This window comes from Triticum urartu, chromosome 7 (assembly GCF_003073215.2).
Source record: "Triticum urartu cultivar G1812 chromosome 7, Tu2.1, whole genome shotgun sequence".
NCBI classification, from domain to species: Eukaryota; Viridiplantae; Streptophyta; class Magnoliopsida; order Poales; family Poaceae; genus Triticum; species Triticum urartu.
In genome coordinates this window covers 21,968,297-21,984,684 of record NC_053028.1, presented here as the reverse complement: position 1 = coordinate 21,984,684, position 16,388 = coordinate 21,968,297, and positions in this window count along the sequence as shown.

Genomic DNA, 16,388 nt, shown 5'->3' with positions numbered 1-16,388 from the left:
TTCGCGAAGACTTCCCATGAGGCTTGGACCATCCTTGAGCGCTCTTTTGCGTCACAGTCGCAAGCCTGGGTCAGTGCCCTCCGTCGCGAGCTTGGCACCTGTGAGAAGCTTGATTCCACGGCAACGGAGTTCTACAACAAGGTCAAGGCTCTTGCTGACACACTAGCATCCATTGGACAGCCGCTTACCGATTCTGAGTTCAACTCTTTCATCGTCAACGGCCTCGATGAAGAGTATGATGGCTTAGTTGAGATCATTAATGAGCGCGGCAACACGACCCCCATGATGGCGCATGAGGTCTACTCTCCGCTTCTTCTCACTGAGCAGCGCGTTGAGGCGCGCCATGCCAACCGTAGTCGCGGCTCTTCCTCCGCCAACGCGGTCTACCAAGGTGGTCGCCCCTCCGGCGGCGCTCAGTCATCCGCCTCGGGCAAGGGGCCCGCGCCGCTCCCTCTGGCCTCGTCCACCACCACTCCGACGCTACCTGGTGATGGGGGTCGGCGGGTCTGCCAGCTCCGTGGTCTTGACGGGCATTGGGCCTCCAAGTGCCATCGTCGTTTTCAGAAGAGTTTCCTCGGTCTCGGCAATGACGGCAAGGATAAGTGCAACACTGCATGTCAGGTGGCTATGGCCGACCACCGGGCGCCGCAGAAGCCTCAGGGCCATACTCAATCCTGCTCCGTTGATCCGCACTGGTACATGGACTCTGGTGCGACGGAGCATCTGACGTATGAGATGGGGAAGCTTCATCCTCGCGAGCCCTATCACGGTTCCGATAAGATCCACACCGCCAACGGAGCAGGTATGCACATCTCCCATATTGGTCAAGCATCCCTTCTCACTAGTCATGCCACTAGGAGGCTTCAGCTTCGTGATGTTCTTAGAGTACCATCTGTGACGCGTAATCTCCTTTCAGTTCCTAAACTCACTTATGACAATAATGTGTTTTGTGAATTTCACCCGTTTGATCTTTTTATTAAGGATCGGTACACGAGGGTCGTTCTTCTTAGTGGGCGTATCTACCAGGGCCTTTACCGTCTGGAGCATCCTGTAGTCTCTCGGGTTTTCAATGGAGTTCGCATCTCGTCGTCACAGTGGCATGCTCGTCTTGGTCATCCTGCCACACCTATCGTTCATCATGTTTTGCGTCGTCATGAGCTTCCTACTGTCTCTAGCAATAATGATGTAGCAGTGTGTGATGCTTGTCAGCAGGGGAAGAGTCATCAACTTCCTTTTTCGGAGTCTAGCTATGAGGTGAAACATCCTTAGAACTTGTTTTTTCGGATGTATGGGGCCCTGCCCAAACTTCTGTTAGTGGTCATAACTATTATATTAGTTTTGTGGATGCTTACAGTCGTTTTACTTGGCTCTATCTCATTAAGCGTAAATCTGATGCGTTTGATATTGTCATTCAGTTTCAAAAACATGTTGAACGTCTTCTCAAGAATAAAATTGTTCATGTTCAGTCGGACTGGGGTGGCGAGTATCTCAACCTCAACTCCTTCTTCCAGTCGCTTGGGATTGTTCATCTTTAGCATGTCCACATACTCATCAGCAGAATGGTTCCATTGAACGTAAGCATCGTCATATTGTTGAGACTGGTCTCACTCTTTTGGCCCATGCATCGGTTCCTTTCCGGTTTTGGAGTGATGCTTTTACCACTGCATGCTTTCTTATCAACCGTACTCCCACACGTGTTCTCAACATGAAGACTCCCCTTGAACTTCTCCTTAATGAACAACCCGATTATACTTTCTTTAAAGTATTTGGGTGTGCTTGCTGGCCGCATCTTCGACCCTATAACAAACGCAAGCTAGAATTTAGGTCCAAAAAGTGTGTCTTTCTTGGCTATAGTTCCCTTCATAAAGGTTACAAATGTCTTCATGTTCCCACTAATCGTGTCTACATTTCTAGGGATGTAGTGTTTGATGAGCGTGTTTTTCCGTTTGCCAATCTACCTGTGTCCACAGATGCCTCTCTGTCCATGCATTCATCCTCTCTTGCCTCTGACCAATTTGATGATGTTGCATACTCTCTTGTGTTACTGCCTAACCTGATGCAGGAACCGGACATGGGGCTCGTTTGGAGCTTTTGGAGGACTCCCCATCATCATCGCCGCCGCCCTCTGCTGTGCACGTCGATCACATCGCGACGTTGCATGGCCTCGATCCGTGTTCCCATGCACGATCGGTGGATGCACCTGAGGCTCCGGCCTCGTCCTCTGATCGGCCTGGTACGCCTGCGTCTCCCGCGGCTCGGCCCACTACGTAGGCCTCGCCCGCGTCTCCAGCAGATCGGCCCGCTACGCCGGACTCGCCCGCAGCTCGGCTCACTACTTTGGTGTCGCCTGGGGCTCAGCTCGCTACGCTGGCATCGCCCGTGGTTCAGCCCGCTCCACCGGCCTCGCCTGCGGCTCTGTTGGATAGCCCACTGGCGGGCTCTGGATCCACCTCTCCACCTGCCACGATGGAGGACCTGGCTCCATCGCCTGGTTCCTCGTCACCGGCTGATTCTTCTTCACCATCGTCGCCCAGCCCCTCGTTGGCTGCTCCCTCGACCTCGACGGCTCCTGTGTTACGTCCACATACACGCAGTCGTAGTGGTATTTTTCGACCAAAGGAACGTACGAATGGTACTGTTGCTTGGTTGGCAACATGTCTAGCTCCTGCTGTTGCGGATCCGTCTTCTGAGCCCCGCTCGTATCAGGCTGCCATGCGTGTTCCTCATTGGCGAGAGGCTATGGAGCAGGAGTATCATGCTCTTCTTCGTAACGAGACGTGGACTCTTGTTCCTCCCCCACCACGGGTTAATGTTATTGACTGCAAGTGGGTGTTCAAAGTGAAGAAGCACTCGGATGGATCTATTGAGCGTTATAAAGCGCGCCTTGTTGCCAGAGGATTTAGGCAATGCTATGGTCTTGATTACGAGGACACCTTCAGTCCCGTCGTTAAGCCTACCACCATTCAGCTTCTTCTTTCTCTTGGTGTCACTCGCGGTTGGTCTCTTCGTCAACTTGATGTGCAGAATGCCTTTCTTCATGGTTTCTTGGAGGAAGAGGTTTATAAGCGACAGCCGCCTGGTTTCTCTGATCCTGACCGTCCTGATCACATTTGTCGTCTCACCAAAGCGCTCTATGGTCTGAAGCAAGCTCCTCGTGCCTGGCATGCTCGTCTTTCCTCAGCTCTTCGTGCTCATGGGTTTGCGTCGTCCACTGCTGACTCCTCATTATTTCTTCTACAGAGGCCAGAAGTCACTATGTATCACTACAAGAAATATGTCAACTTGTGACCACCACTATTGGTCACTGAAAGTTCATGGTTTTTCATTTGCGACCTTTTGTGACCAAAAATAGAAGGTCAAAAGCTGGCGGTCATAAACTGACTATAGCGACCTTTCTTCTGGAATGGTCGAAGACGTTTATGACCAAAATACGTCTACTGTGGTGTTTTGGTCACTAGCAACCCCCAGGCCACGTAGGCATCCAGCGTGGCAATCTGACGTGGCACAAGATTCAGCCCGGTCCAATTCGATTCTACATGGGCCTAGCCCAACAATTCGGCCTTTTTAATGTATTTTTTCCCTATTAATTTGGTTGACTACATGGGCCAAGCCCACATTTTAGCCTTTTATCTTTTTTTTTCAAATGAGTCCAGCCCAATGTTTTCCAGGTTTTTCTTTCCTGGGCCTTGGCCTTTCCACATTCATTTATTTTCGTTTTACTTTTTTACCCAAAATATTTGTCCAATATAATTGATCCTTAGCCTCTTTAAGGTCCAACTCCAGACCATTTAAAGAAAATTTTCAAACCAGTTTGAATAACAATATGAATCAAGTTACCATGAATTAGCTGAATATTACGGAAATATCTCAGAACACACATTCTACAAATTTCCATCACATATGTACAGATTCAAGCAACCTACAACATGTTTTAGTCAAGCATTCAGGTGCGGGAATACTCTAGAACAGGAAGAATAAATAGAACAAGCCTATCTAGTGCTTCACGACAAGAAAACATTGTAATCTGCTTCTTCAAGTACTGCTTCTTCCTTTTGCAAAACATCTGGACATTCAAAAGAGAACAAAAAGTATGTCACTGATAGAAGAAATATTACACGGATACTTTTAATATAAAAACTAAAGACACACCAGTATTTTATCATTCTACTTATTATTATTTTAACAAGCTCATTCTACTTATCTGGAATAGGCATATTCATCAAAACAGGGAATTGAATTGGCACATATGACAAACTTAGCAAGAAATAAGCATTAAATGTTTCACATACACGACAAGGTTTAAAAACGATCATTCAAAGTTACAACAGATCAACGTTCCATTTGAGTATACGGAACAATACTCATATTCAATCAATAAGCAACTATGTCAAAATTAATTCAGATTTACTAATGTGTGTGTCAAATGATACATGTAATAGGACAGTGGTGTTAATACTAATCAGGTTACTCAATCGTAAGGCATGTGAGCAGGATTGATGAATATGGCATGAAAAACCAGTAATGTGAAACTGGACATACAGGAAGAACACAAACAAAGTAAAATTGTTTAAGAAAGGGAAAATGGGCAACTTTGACACATCAGGGTCAGTATATTTATCTTGTTTAATTAGGCCAGCAGCACAAAACAACCATGCAGAAATGTCAGGGTAACACAGTAACACTGCTAGATATGTCAGACCAAAAGATGTGAGCGACGGTAGACTACACCAACACTAACTAGGTAAAAGAATTACTTAAGACTGTAGCTCAGGAATTCGTTATCCACGCTAATATAAAATTCACTCAAATGGAGCCTTGGAAACACCCTTTCCCAAGTAGTCAGATCCATATATTGTCCCTCAGTTCCAAAGCTTCATAAAGACCTACAGAAGAGGGATGATTCAGACAAGATTAGTTCAACAAAAATAATACAATAACATTCGATAAATAATGATATAAATAAGAGTTTGTGCCTTCACTAGTCGGAAACTCAGGAACCAAAGCAAAATTTTAAGGTTGAAAAGGAGAGAGCAACGATAATAACAAAATAACTCACCAGTTGATGCATCGCTGGGAACAACGGCCCTGGCAAAGGTTCCATCTAAGCAGCACACATCAACCTGATGCACAAAACCATGAGATTAGCCAAATAACTAAGCATATAGCTACAAGCCCAACAATTTGAATATTACGATGTCTACTGCCAATAAATTTAACCAGGACTGTTTGAGAACAAACACATTTTGCAGCAGAGCACTAGAAGAAGAGATGATGGATACTCTTAGATTCAGAACAGAATTGACACACGGGGTTCCATGTCCATTTTCCTTTTACCATATTGTCCTATTCGTTACTTTGGCATGTGAAATGCAGTTACAATACTCTAACATCGACCACAGTTGACTACCTAGAGCATAGGGAAGATAATTCATTGGGGCATGAATAATTGGCTCAGAGGGACGACATATCCTACTGAAGAAGAACCAATAAGCACACGAACCAATAAGCACACGAACAATAATTGGCTCAACAGGAGACGGACGGGGGATGGGCGCGTGCCAGCGTACCTCGACGGTGGGGTTGCCGCGGCTGTCGAAGATCTGGTGGGCCTTCAAGGACTGGATCGTCGACGCCATGGCCGAGGCCGATGCTTGGAGAAGAAGAAGCCATGGCTGCTACCACCCGAGTAGTCCAGGCGTCCTCATCGCCGGTGAGGATCCATCTTTGCCTTCATGGGTGCCTACAGAGAGAGAGAGAGAGAGATTCAGATAGAGAAATCATGACAAATAGAGAGTACGGGAAGAGAGAGGCGGCCAGATCCGGCGAATGAAGCGGGCGACGCGAGCATGGGCTGGTGGGTCATGGCGGCGCGCTGGCCGGTCGAAGCGGCGCTGGGAGCCAGGGCGAGGGAGGAGGGCCAGCAGGGAGAGCAACAGGGGACGAAGGTTGTGGGCGCGCGGGCAGCAGAGAGGCTCGCCAGCGGAGGGGGTGGGGTAAACTCAAGACCCTCACGGGAGAGGGTGGAGCAGCGATGCTTGGGGGGTGGGGGTCGAGCTCCGCCGGAGGGAGGTGGCCAACGCGCGCAGGAATGGAGATGGGGGATGGGGGCTCTAACTTGGATTGGATCTGGGAGGGAGAAGGGGGCTAGGGTTTCGTGGGTGGACGAGGATGAGAGGGATACAGGGTGAGAGCGGCAAGGTGGGTGTGGGCTGCCGTTGGATCCGGGCGCATCCGACGGTGCTTAATCCATGATCCGCGTGAGCTCATTTTAGACCAATGAGAACACAATATCCCCTTTGATGATGTTAAGACCATTTATTAAATTGGTCATAATCGATTGAAAATAAGATTTTGAATCATGTCTGTTATATGACTACCTAAGAAATTTATAAAAATATGGAAATAAAAAACCTTCCCATTGTGTCACCAAGTGTGAATTACTTTCAGTAAAAATAACAAACTTTGAATATTGTTAATAACATTAAAAAAGTGTTCTAAGATATGAGTTTTTTGTAAGAGAATCATTTTTCGAGTGTCCAAAATGATATTTTTATAAAGAACCTAGCAAATATTTGTTGCAAATTTGGAGCACATCAATTTTATAATTCACAATCATAGCACATGTGGAGCACATCAAATACTTTTTCAAGCTTATGTAGTTGTGTTTTTCTATTTGTTTCTCTTGTGTTTTTTGCACAAGGGTGCATTTTGGATGGAATGGCATAGTTTGTTCAAATGATCTCATATTGTGCACAAGGGCGCATCATGGAATTCCAAACATTGTTGCCTAAGGGAGTTTTCATTTTATTTGCACAGAAAATTCATTTTCCATTTTCCGAGTGCCCGAATTGAGTTCTTTTTGTGAAGGACCTACCATATATTTGTTGCAAAATTGGACCAAATCATTTTTCTAAAATACTAGGCCATATTTGATTCACAATTGACAAAAAGGTTGGGTGTCAAAAGTTTTGATCCACCTCTGGTGAAAAGGACAAATTCCGGCCGATTCAGTAGGAAGCAGGTCAAATTTGAACTGGAGCTGCCTCATAGTTTGCTCTTTATTTTTTTTCCAAAAATCATTTCTAGGTACATAAGTATCTATTTAATCAGAGAAACATCAAAAGTTTTGCAAGATTCAACCACTAGCTAGGAACGGTCAAGCCCGCCGTTTTGATTGCATTTTGAAACGGGCATAAAAAATTCAAATAAAATCAAAAAATTAGGAAACCTTCACATTGTGTCATTATATGTGACCAAGTTTCCGGGAAAAATAATAAACTTGTAATACGGAAATTATTTTAAAAAAGTGTTCTCAGAAATGAGCTATCACGCGTGAAGATTCAGGGTTTTCAAGCCAAATAATCAATCTTATGGCCACATTCATGGCATAGTTTGTTCAAATGATCTCATATTATGCACAAGGGTGCATCTTGGAATTCCAAACAATGTTGCCTAAGGGAGTTTTCATTTTCTTTGCACGAAAAATTCATTTTCCATTTTCCGAGTGCCCCAATTGAGTTCTTTTTGTGAAGGACCTACCATATATTTGTTGCAAAATTTGACCAAGTAATTTTTCTAAAATACTAGCCCATATTTGATTCACAATTGATAGAATGGTTGGGTGTCAAAAGTTTTGGTCCACCTCTGGTGAAAAAGACAAATTCCTGCCGATTCAGCAGGAAGCGGGTCAAATTTGAACTGGAGCTGCCTCATAGTTTGCTCTTTATTTTTCCAAAAATCATTTCTAGGTACATAAGTATCTATTTAATCAGAGAAACATCAAATTTTTTGCAAGTTTCAACCACTAGCTAGGAACGGTCAAGCACGCCGTTTTGACCGCATTTTGAAACGGGCATAAAAAATTCAAAATAAATTCAAAAAATTGGGAAATCTTAGCATTGTGTCATTATATGTGACCACGTTTCCAGGAAAAATAATAAACTTGCAATACGGCAATTATTTTAAAAAAGTGTTCTCAGAAATGAGCTATTACGCGTGAAGATTCAGGGTTTTCAAGCCAAATGATCAATCTTATGACCACATTAATGGCATAAGTATCTATTTTTTTTAAAAATTATTTCTAGGTACATAAGTATCTATTTAATCAGAGAAACACCAAAAAAATTCCAAGATTCAACCACTAGCTTGGAACGGTCATTCCCGCCGTTTTGACCGCATTTTGAAACGGGAATAAAAAATTAAAAAAAAAATCAAAAAATTGGTAAACCTTCGCATTGTGTCATTATATGTGGCCAAGTTCCTAGGAAAAATAACAAACTTGTAATACAACAATTTTTTTAAAAAAGTGTTCTAAAAAACGAGCTATCACGTGCGGAGATCGATGGCTCTCAAGCCAAATGATCAATCTTATGGCCACATCCATGGCATAGTTTGTTCAAATGATATCATATTGTGCACAAGGGTGCATATTGGAATGACAAACAATGTTTCCTAAGGAAGTTTTTATTTTCTTTGGACGAAAACACCATTTTCCATTTTTCGAGTGCCCAAAAGGAGATTTTTTTGTGAAAGACCTCCCAAATAATTGTTGCAAAATTGGACCAAATCATTTTTATAAAATACTAGGACATATTTAATGCACAATTGACCAAATGGTTGGGTGTAAAAAGTTTTGATCCACCTCGTGAAAAAGACAAATTTCCGCCTATTCAGCTGGAAGCGGGTCAAATTTGAACTGTAGCTGCCTTGTAGTTTTCTCTTTATTTAAAAAAATCATTTCTAGGTACATAAGTATCTATTTAATCAGAGAAACACCAAAAAAAAATTCCAAGATTCAACCACTAGCTTGGAATGGTCATTCCCGCCGTTTTGACCGCATTTTGAACGGGCATAAAAAATTCAAAAAAAAATCAAAAAATTGGGAAACCTTCGCATTGTGTCATTATATGTGGACAAGTTCCTAGGAAAAATAACAAACTTGTAATACGACATTTTTTTTATAAAGTGTTCTCAAAAACGAGCTATCACGTGTGGAGATCGATGGCTCTCAAGCCAAATGATCAATCTTATGGCCACATCCATGGCATAGTTTATTCAAATGATCTCATATTGTGCACAAGGGTGCATATTGGAATGCCAAACTATATCGCCTAAGGAATTTTTCATTTTCTTTAGATGAAAAAATCATTTCCCATTTTTCGAGTGCCCAAAAGGAGGTTTTTTTGTGAAGGAACTACCAAATAATTGTTGCAAAATTGGACCAAATCATTTTTATAAAATACTAGGCCATATTTAATGCACAATTGACAAAATGGTTGGGTGTAAATTTTTTTGATCCGCCTCTCGTGAAAAAGACAAATTTCCACCGATTCAGTAGGAAGCGGGTCAAATTTGAACTGCAGCTGCCTCATAGTTTGCTATTTATTTTTTCCAAAAATCATTTCTAGTTACATAAGGACCTATTTAATCATAAATACATGGTTAGGTGGGGATACGTAGAGGTTTGGGCAGTGGCCGAGGGCCCCAACTCTAGAGCGCGTAAACTCGCATGCCCGCCGCGTGGTCACCGCGTGACCGTGGCGTTGCCATGCGTTTTGGGCGGCCTAGGCATGTCTAGTGGGTTGGGCACTCCCCAGGTTGGTGCTAGGAAGAAAATTACAACATAAGATTCTCACGAGGAGACTGATCGATGCTCAAACATGAATTAACAGCCAAGTGTTTGATTAGCGATACGGGAAATGTACATGGCTAATGGGCGTGAGTTTTGGCTGAGGATGATCAGTAACTAAGAAGACCGTCTTCACAAATTTTCAGCTCAAAAGGAGGAGCCTAGGTGGTACTTGCTTTCCGAACTACCACACTGGACATAACTATGAATGTTGAAGCTCGGCTCAAAATAATGAACGGATTGAGCTGGCATTAGGTGGAGAATGGTTATTTGGGCATAGGAAACCATTGTAGAAAATGGATACTATTTGGAAATGCCAAAGTGGTACTTCCTTCACAATTCTCTTCTATGGACAGAAACTTGGGAAAACTAGTGAGAGAGATTGGATGAATGAAATGAGCTAAAAATTGGTGTAGGTAAGTTACATAGGTATGGTCATGCGCTAGTAAATTTTCAGATCATTTGGGTAAGCCTAGCTAGTACTTACTTCACAAAGCTTCTCTCGAGGTAGAAACTTTGAAAATTTCCTGAGAAAGATTTACTAGGAAAATTGAGCTGAATATTATCATGTGGCAAAGATTTGGGTATGGAAGAGTGCCCAAAAAGTTTGAGGGTAATAGGAGGGGTCTAGATAACACTTGCTTTGCAACGTGCCAATTTGGCCATAAAATATAAATTGAACCTGGGCTCACATAGATGATTTGACTGAGCTGCAATTTGGAGGAGGGTGATAATTTGGGCATATTAAGGAACTGTATAAATTTCATGTCATTTCGATATATAAAAAAAGTGCTTCCTTCACAATGCTTCTAGGTGGACAAAAACTTTGGAAATTTGCCGAGGAAGATTTGCTAGGCAAGTGGAGCTGAATTTTGTCATGCGGTAATGATTTGGATAGGAAAGAGTGCCCAAAAATTCCGAGGGCAATCAATAATATATAAATAGCACTTCCTTCATAAAGTGATGTCGTGAACAGAATAGAAAAATGAATATTGTTGAATTAGTTTTGAACTAGGCAAGGAAGGTTTTTTTTACATATTTGATGAAGATATGACCTAAAGAATTTATGAGATGTTTTTGGGAATTTTGGGAATGACAGAAATATAGGTTGCTTCACAACCTAGGGCAAAAACTGCCACATGGACATGACACATAGGCAAAACTGATGAGGTGGCGCCTAGTCATAGCAACCCATCACAATTTACAAGGTTATGACCATCTATATTGGTCATGATCAGCTAGAAATAAGGCAGCAGACCAGTGCTATCTGCTTTATGACCATTTCGTGTAAGGAAATTACGACCTTTCTGACCAAAATGGTCGTTATAGTTTATGTTTTGGAGCCCCCCGAACAACTTTTGACCAATTGGTCTGAAATGGTCATAGATCTATGACCAATTCTTTCAGGGTCACTAACAGAAGGTCACAAGTTGACATATTTCTTGTAGTGTATCTTTTGGTCTATGTGGATGATATTATTCTTGTCAGTTCCTCTCGGTATGCTGCTGATGCTCTTGTTCGCTCTCTTGGTTCTGCTTTTGCTGTCAAAGAACTTGGGAAGCTTCACTACTTTCTTGGGGTTGAGGTCACTTCTCGTGCTGATGGTCTTGTTATGACACAAAAGAAGTACTCCTTGGATTTATTGCAGCGAGCTGGGATGCTTAAGTGCAAACCGACTACCACACCCATGTCATCTACCGAAAAGCTCACTACTGTTGATGGTGAGCTTCTGTCTTCTACGGATGCCACAGAGTACAGGAGTATTGTTGGTGGGCTTTAGTACTTGACGATCACGAGGCCAAATATTTCTTATGTTGTCAACAAGGTTTGTCAATATCTTCAGGCTCCCCGCGACACTCATTGGGCTGCTGTTAAGCGCATCCTGCGTTATGTCCAATTCACAGTGTCTTTTGGGATGCATATTCAGCCGACCCCCTCTCGGGTTCTTTCGGCCTACTCTGATGCGGACTGGGCTGGCAGCCCGGATGACAGGCGATCCACAAGGGGCTATGCTGTGTTCTTTGGCTCTAACTTGATCGGCTGGAGTGCTCGGAAACAGGCTACGGTATCACGTAGTAGTACTGAAGCTGGGTATAAGGCTATGGCTAATGCTACTGCAGAGATTATTTGGGTGCAATCTTTGCTTCAGGAGTTGGGTATGTCTCAACCAGAACCTCCTATCCTTTGGTGTGATAACATCGGTGCTACATACCTTTCTGTAAATCCGGTATTTCATGCCCGAACGAAACACATTGAAGTGGACTATCACTTTGTACGGGAACGTGTGTCACAGAAGCAACTTCAGATCAAGTTCATCTCTTCCAAAGATCAACTTGCAGACATCTTCACTAAGCCTTTGCCTTTACCACAGTTCGAGGCTTGTAGGCGCAATCTTAACCTTCTCAGTTCTTTAGAAAGTGGCTAAGATTGAGGGAGGGTGTTAGACTATGTATAGCTTCTGTATTTGTGTACGTATATTGTACCTATTGTAACACACCCATTATATATATGAGATAAGCCACCCCTAGAGGGTTGAGCTGGTTCCTCCAAATCATTGTCTTACACAAAATGTCACCATCATCCCTGTTTGTCCACTAGATAAGAAGGTTACATCGGTTATGAGATGAGGGGTGATATCACTAGGACGATCATCAAACCAGTCGTTGCATGGAGATCTATGAGACATACTAGCTAGCTCGTGGGCTTCAACATTCACCTGTCTATCACAATGCAAGAATAAGATCTTGGGAAAATCACAAGCCATGACTGCTAGAAGATTTGTCTTTGCTCACTGGCAAGCTATTTGCCAAGCTCCTACTCATGGGCACAAGGCAAAACAGCCGTTTGCCGAGTACACAACTCGGGAAAAGAGCATACTTAATACAGTTCTCTGATTGCTGTCGGTAAAATGAAAGGACTCGGTGAATAAGCATTCTGTTGAGATCCCGCGCCATGGAACTGGGCAACTAGGAACCATTTGGCACGACCATTCATGGTTGAGTACTTCACTAGACAAACTCGACAACGATTTTCGGCAACTATTTGCCATGTTTTCTTACAAGGAACTCATTATAGCTTGATGAGGTCATCTCCCACCGGGTAGGCCAACCGTGACTAAAACCTAGTAGAAGCCGATGGGGGCCCAAGCCCACAATTTCTAGCTACCGAAATACCAGCCAGCTTAGTGGAGGATTATTCAGTCGGGCCAATCACCCAGATGGAGATTCACTCGGAATGAAAGAAGCAAGATCCACCGGGATAAAGACAACCCAACGGCTAGTAGAAATAATTAAGGCGCTACTGAACTCGGGGGTGCACCGTCCCAGACTTGGAGGTTCATCCTTGAAGGATGGGATGTAATGGTGCAGGGTTTGATCCGCCGCGTTGGTGATGGTATGAACACGGATATTTAGTGCGACCAATGGCTTCCGAGGGTGCACAACATGCGGCTGATAACATCGGTGGTACTTGATCCACTTATGTTGGTCAATGAGCTTATTCTGCCGTCGATGGAGTGGAATCGGGCGAGGATCTCTCAAGTTTTCCTGCCTACAGATGGTCAAGCAATTTTGTCCATCTCGCTTTGCACAAGACAACTCGGTGATTTCTAGTCATGGGTACATGAGCAAAACAGTGTTTTTCGGTACGCTCGGCATACTGCATGCTGGTATCAACTAAACTCTGTTGAGAAGCATAGTTGGCAGGTCGTGCTGACAACTCATATTCTGAGGGAGAAATAAAAGCATGGACGAAGATGTGGAAGATTGATGTTCCATCAATTTTTTTTCTGTGGCGACTAGCGCAACAGTCCTTGTCAACTTCAGACTTGCTCAAACACCAGAAGATGGTAGTACAATCTGAGTGTGGACTTTGTGACTCTGAAGATTCCTGGCGGCGTTCTTTGATGGAGTGTAACATGGCACGTTGCGTTTGGCCATTAAAGGATGATGATCTAGTGGAAGTTATGATGCGATGTAAAGCAAAACGCTTCATTTTTTCACTACTGGAGTCTATACCACATGAGGATTTCATCAAGATACTTGTAACGCTATGGGCGATTTGGCATGCTCGGAGAACAGCTATCAATGAGCATGTGTTTCAGGGGCCGTTAGTTACTAATCAGCTTGTCAAGGATTTTCTAAGATAGCTTCAAATTTGCAAACCTTTGAAGGAATATGCAACTGTTCAAACACCTTCGAGCAGATGGATCCTGCCGCTTGCAGGAGCTGGAAAATTTGTGTTGATGGTGCAGTGTCACGCGGTGCAATGGAAGGGACTTACAACGCAATTTGCAGGGATTCCACTGAAAATATCTAGGCTCTTGGGTGATGACATGTCAAGGTGTGACTGACCCATCATCATTCGAGGCTTTGGCTTGTCTAGAAGCGCTCTCACTTGCCCTTGACTTATCACTTGCAGACATACATATAGCTTCATACTGTCAAGATGCGATCAAAGATATCCATAAAAATACGGGTGGGCTACACTTTATCATTATTATAAGATAAATCTTACATCTCAGCAGTTCTCTTGCCATTTCTTCATCTTCTAAGGAAGAGAAACTAACCTTGAGGCTTATAGCCTCGCTAAGCATACTCTAGGCCTTTCTTTAGGGCGCCACGTATGGTTTCTTAATCCGCCAGATCTACATTGTATTCCTATGAACTTTTATAACCAATAAAGTTCCCGTGTTACCGAGTTGGATTTCCGCTAAAAAAATACTTCATCCGCCCCAAAATAAGTGACTCAACGTTGAGTCACTTATTTTAGAAGGATGAAGTAATTAATTAAGGCGCTGCCACAACCATGAAGATCTGACATTACATCTAGGCTAAAGACGCCCGTTGCTATGAGTAGTGGGCATGTATAATTATCGGACTTAATTTACCTGTAACTTAAAGGGAAACCCTTTCTATCTATGCTCTGATACAAGTCCAGCGCCAGGCCAGTCCGACGCCGTCGATTCGACCAAAATCTGACGCCTCACAATTTGTGTTCCTTATGTGAAAAAAGAAGAACATCGACAGAAACAAACTGCCCGCAGCCCCCGCACGTAAACCTCTTGCTAATCTCTCCCGGCACGATCTCGCTCCACCACACCCAGATCCCGTACCCTCCGCCTCGCACGCCGCTGCATCCCGCTCTCCTCGCTGTTGAGCAGCACGACCACCCCACCGGCTAGCTTCGCTCCCCTCCCGCTTCTCCAAATCACGTCGTCTTCTCCACTGATGCCCCTTCCCTCTCCTGGCCCTGCTTGGTGCCTCGTCCCCCGACGAAGTCGCCGGTTCGTGAGCGGCCTTGCGTCCGACCCATCTGGCTCCGGCATGCCCCTCATCACCTATGGTTATGGTGTGTTCCACCAGGAGAAGATGGAACTCACGCCAGCCAACCTGCACACTACCGTGGTCCTACAAGGCCGAGATAAGTACAGTCGACTTCGCCAAGGTATGCATTTTCGTTTTTCTCTTGTTGCCGCTGGTGCATTGTCTGGCATTGTAATGAATACGTTTGTGCAGGGGGTGCTTCTAATATACTCCCCCCGTTCCTAAATATAAGTCTTTGTAGAGATTTCACTAGATGAACTACATACGAAGCAAAATGAATGAATCTACACTTAAAATGCATCTATATACATCCATATGTGGTTCATAATGAAATCTCTAAAAAGACATATATTTAGAAACAGAGGGAGTACAACTGTTGCGATCGCACCATTGCAAATGAGGTGGCGGCTAGTCTTCTTCCCTCATCACCAACTCCAGGTCGGGTGGCTGTGCCATAGGACCAGCCTCGGCATTGTGCTTCTCCCAGCACACAGCTGTGTACGTCTCCATCTTCTCCTTGGACGAGTTGCTGCAGTACCCCTGGCCCCACTTTCCCCAGAAAACATGTTTTAGAGCACCTGTGTACCCGCACCCCTCTTATCTATTTATCCACTCTCCACATCAAGATTCGTGCAAGTATATATTTTTTATTTCTCTCATGTGGAACATGTTTTGAAGTTCAAACCTTTGCAGAACAACAAAACATTCTAACTAAAATCTAGGATAAAACTTTTAGATTTTATGGTCCAACATAAATATAAAAAGTAAGTAATGTTTGATTAAAAAATCTTACATTTAGTATTTATGTCTGACAAAAATTCTGAAAGTTTTATACCACATTCTAGTTAGAAAGTTGGACACATCTTGGGAGCGGCTGGCTGCTCCCTAGCGCTCCGGAGCAGCCGGCCAAAAAGGGAAATTTCTGGTCTATAATCTACAAAAGGAAATATTTTATCTCTCTAATTATCTATAAATAGAAACAGTTTTTCCCCTAAATTCATATTAGGAAAAGTGAAAACATGTGAATAGAAAAAGTAAAATACGAACCACCCACCTGAACGTGAACAGGTGTGAATGCACTTAATTTCGGCTTTTCGAATTTTTAAAAGCCATATCTTTCAAACTGCGCGTCGTAATTCAGACCCATCTTCATCGTTGGATTCTTCGCGACGAGATCTTCGAAATTAGATCTCGCATGGGTATGTTTTGATGAAATTTTTCTGTGCAATTTAGCCTCCGTTTTGTGCAACTGCATAGTAGTCGGTGTGCAACTACCTGACAGTGGATGTGCAACTTTCCGCATACCCCTTGGAAGTGTAGTTTTCACTAATGGCACATCACCCCAAACTACCTACTCCTAGTGAGATGTTCAAATTCGTGATTTGCCCAGCTCAAGTGCCTAGTAGTTTATGTGCAACTTTCCCTCTGCCCCTGGT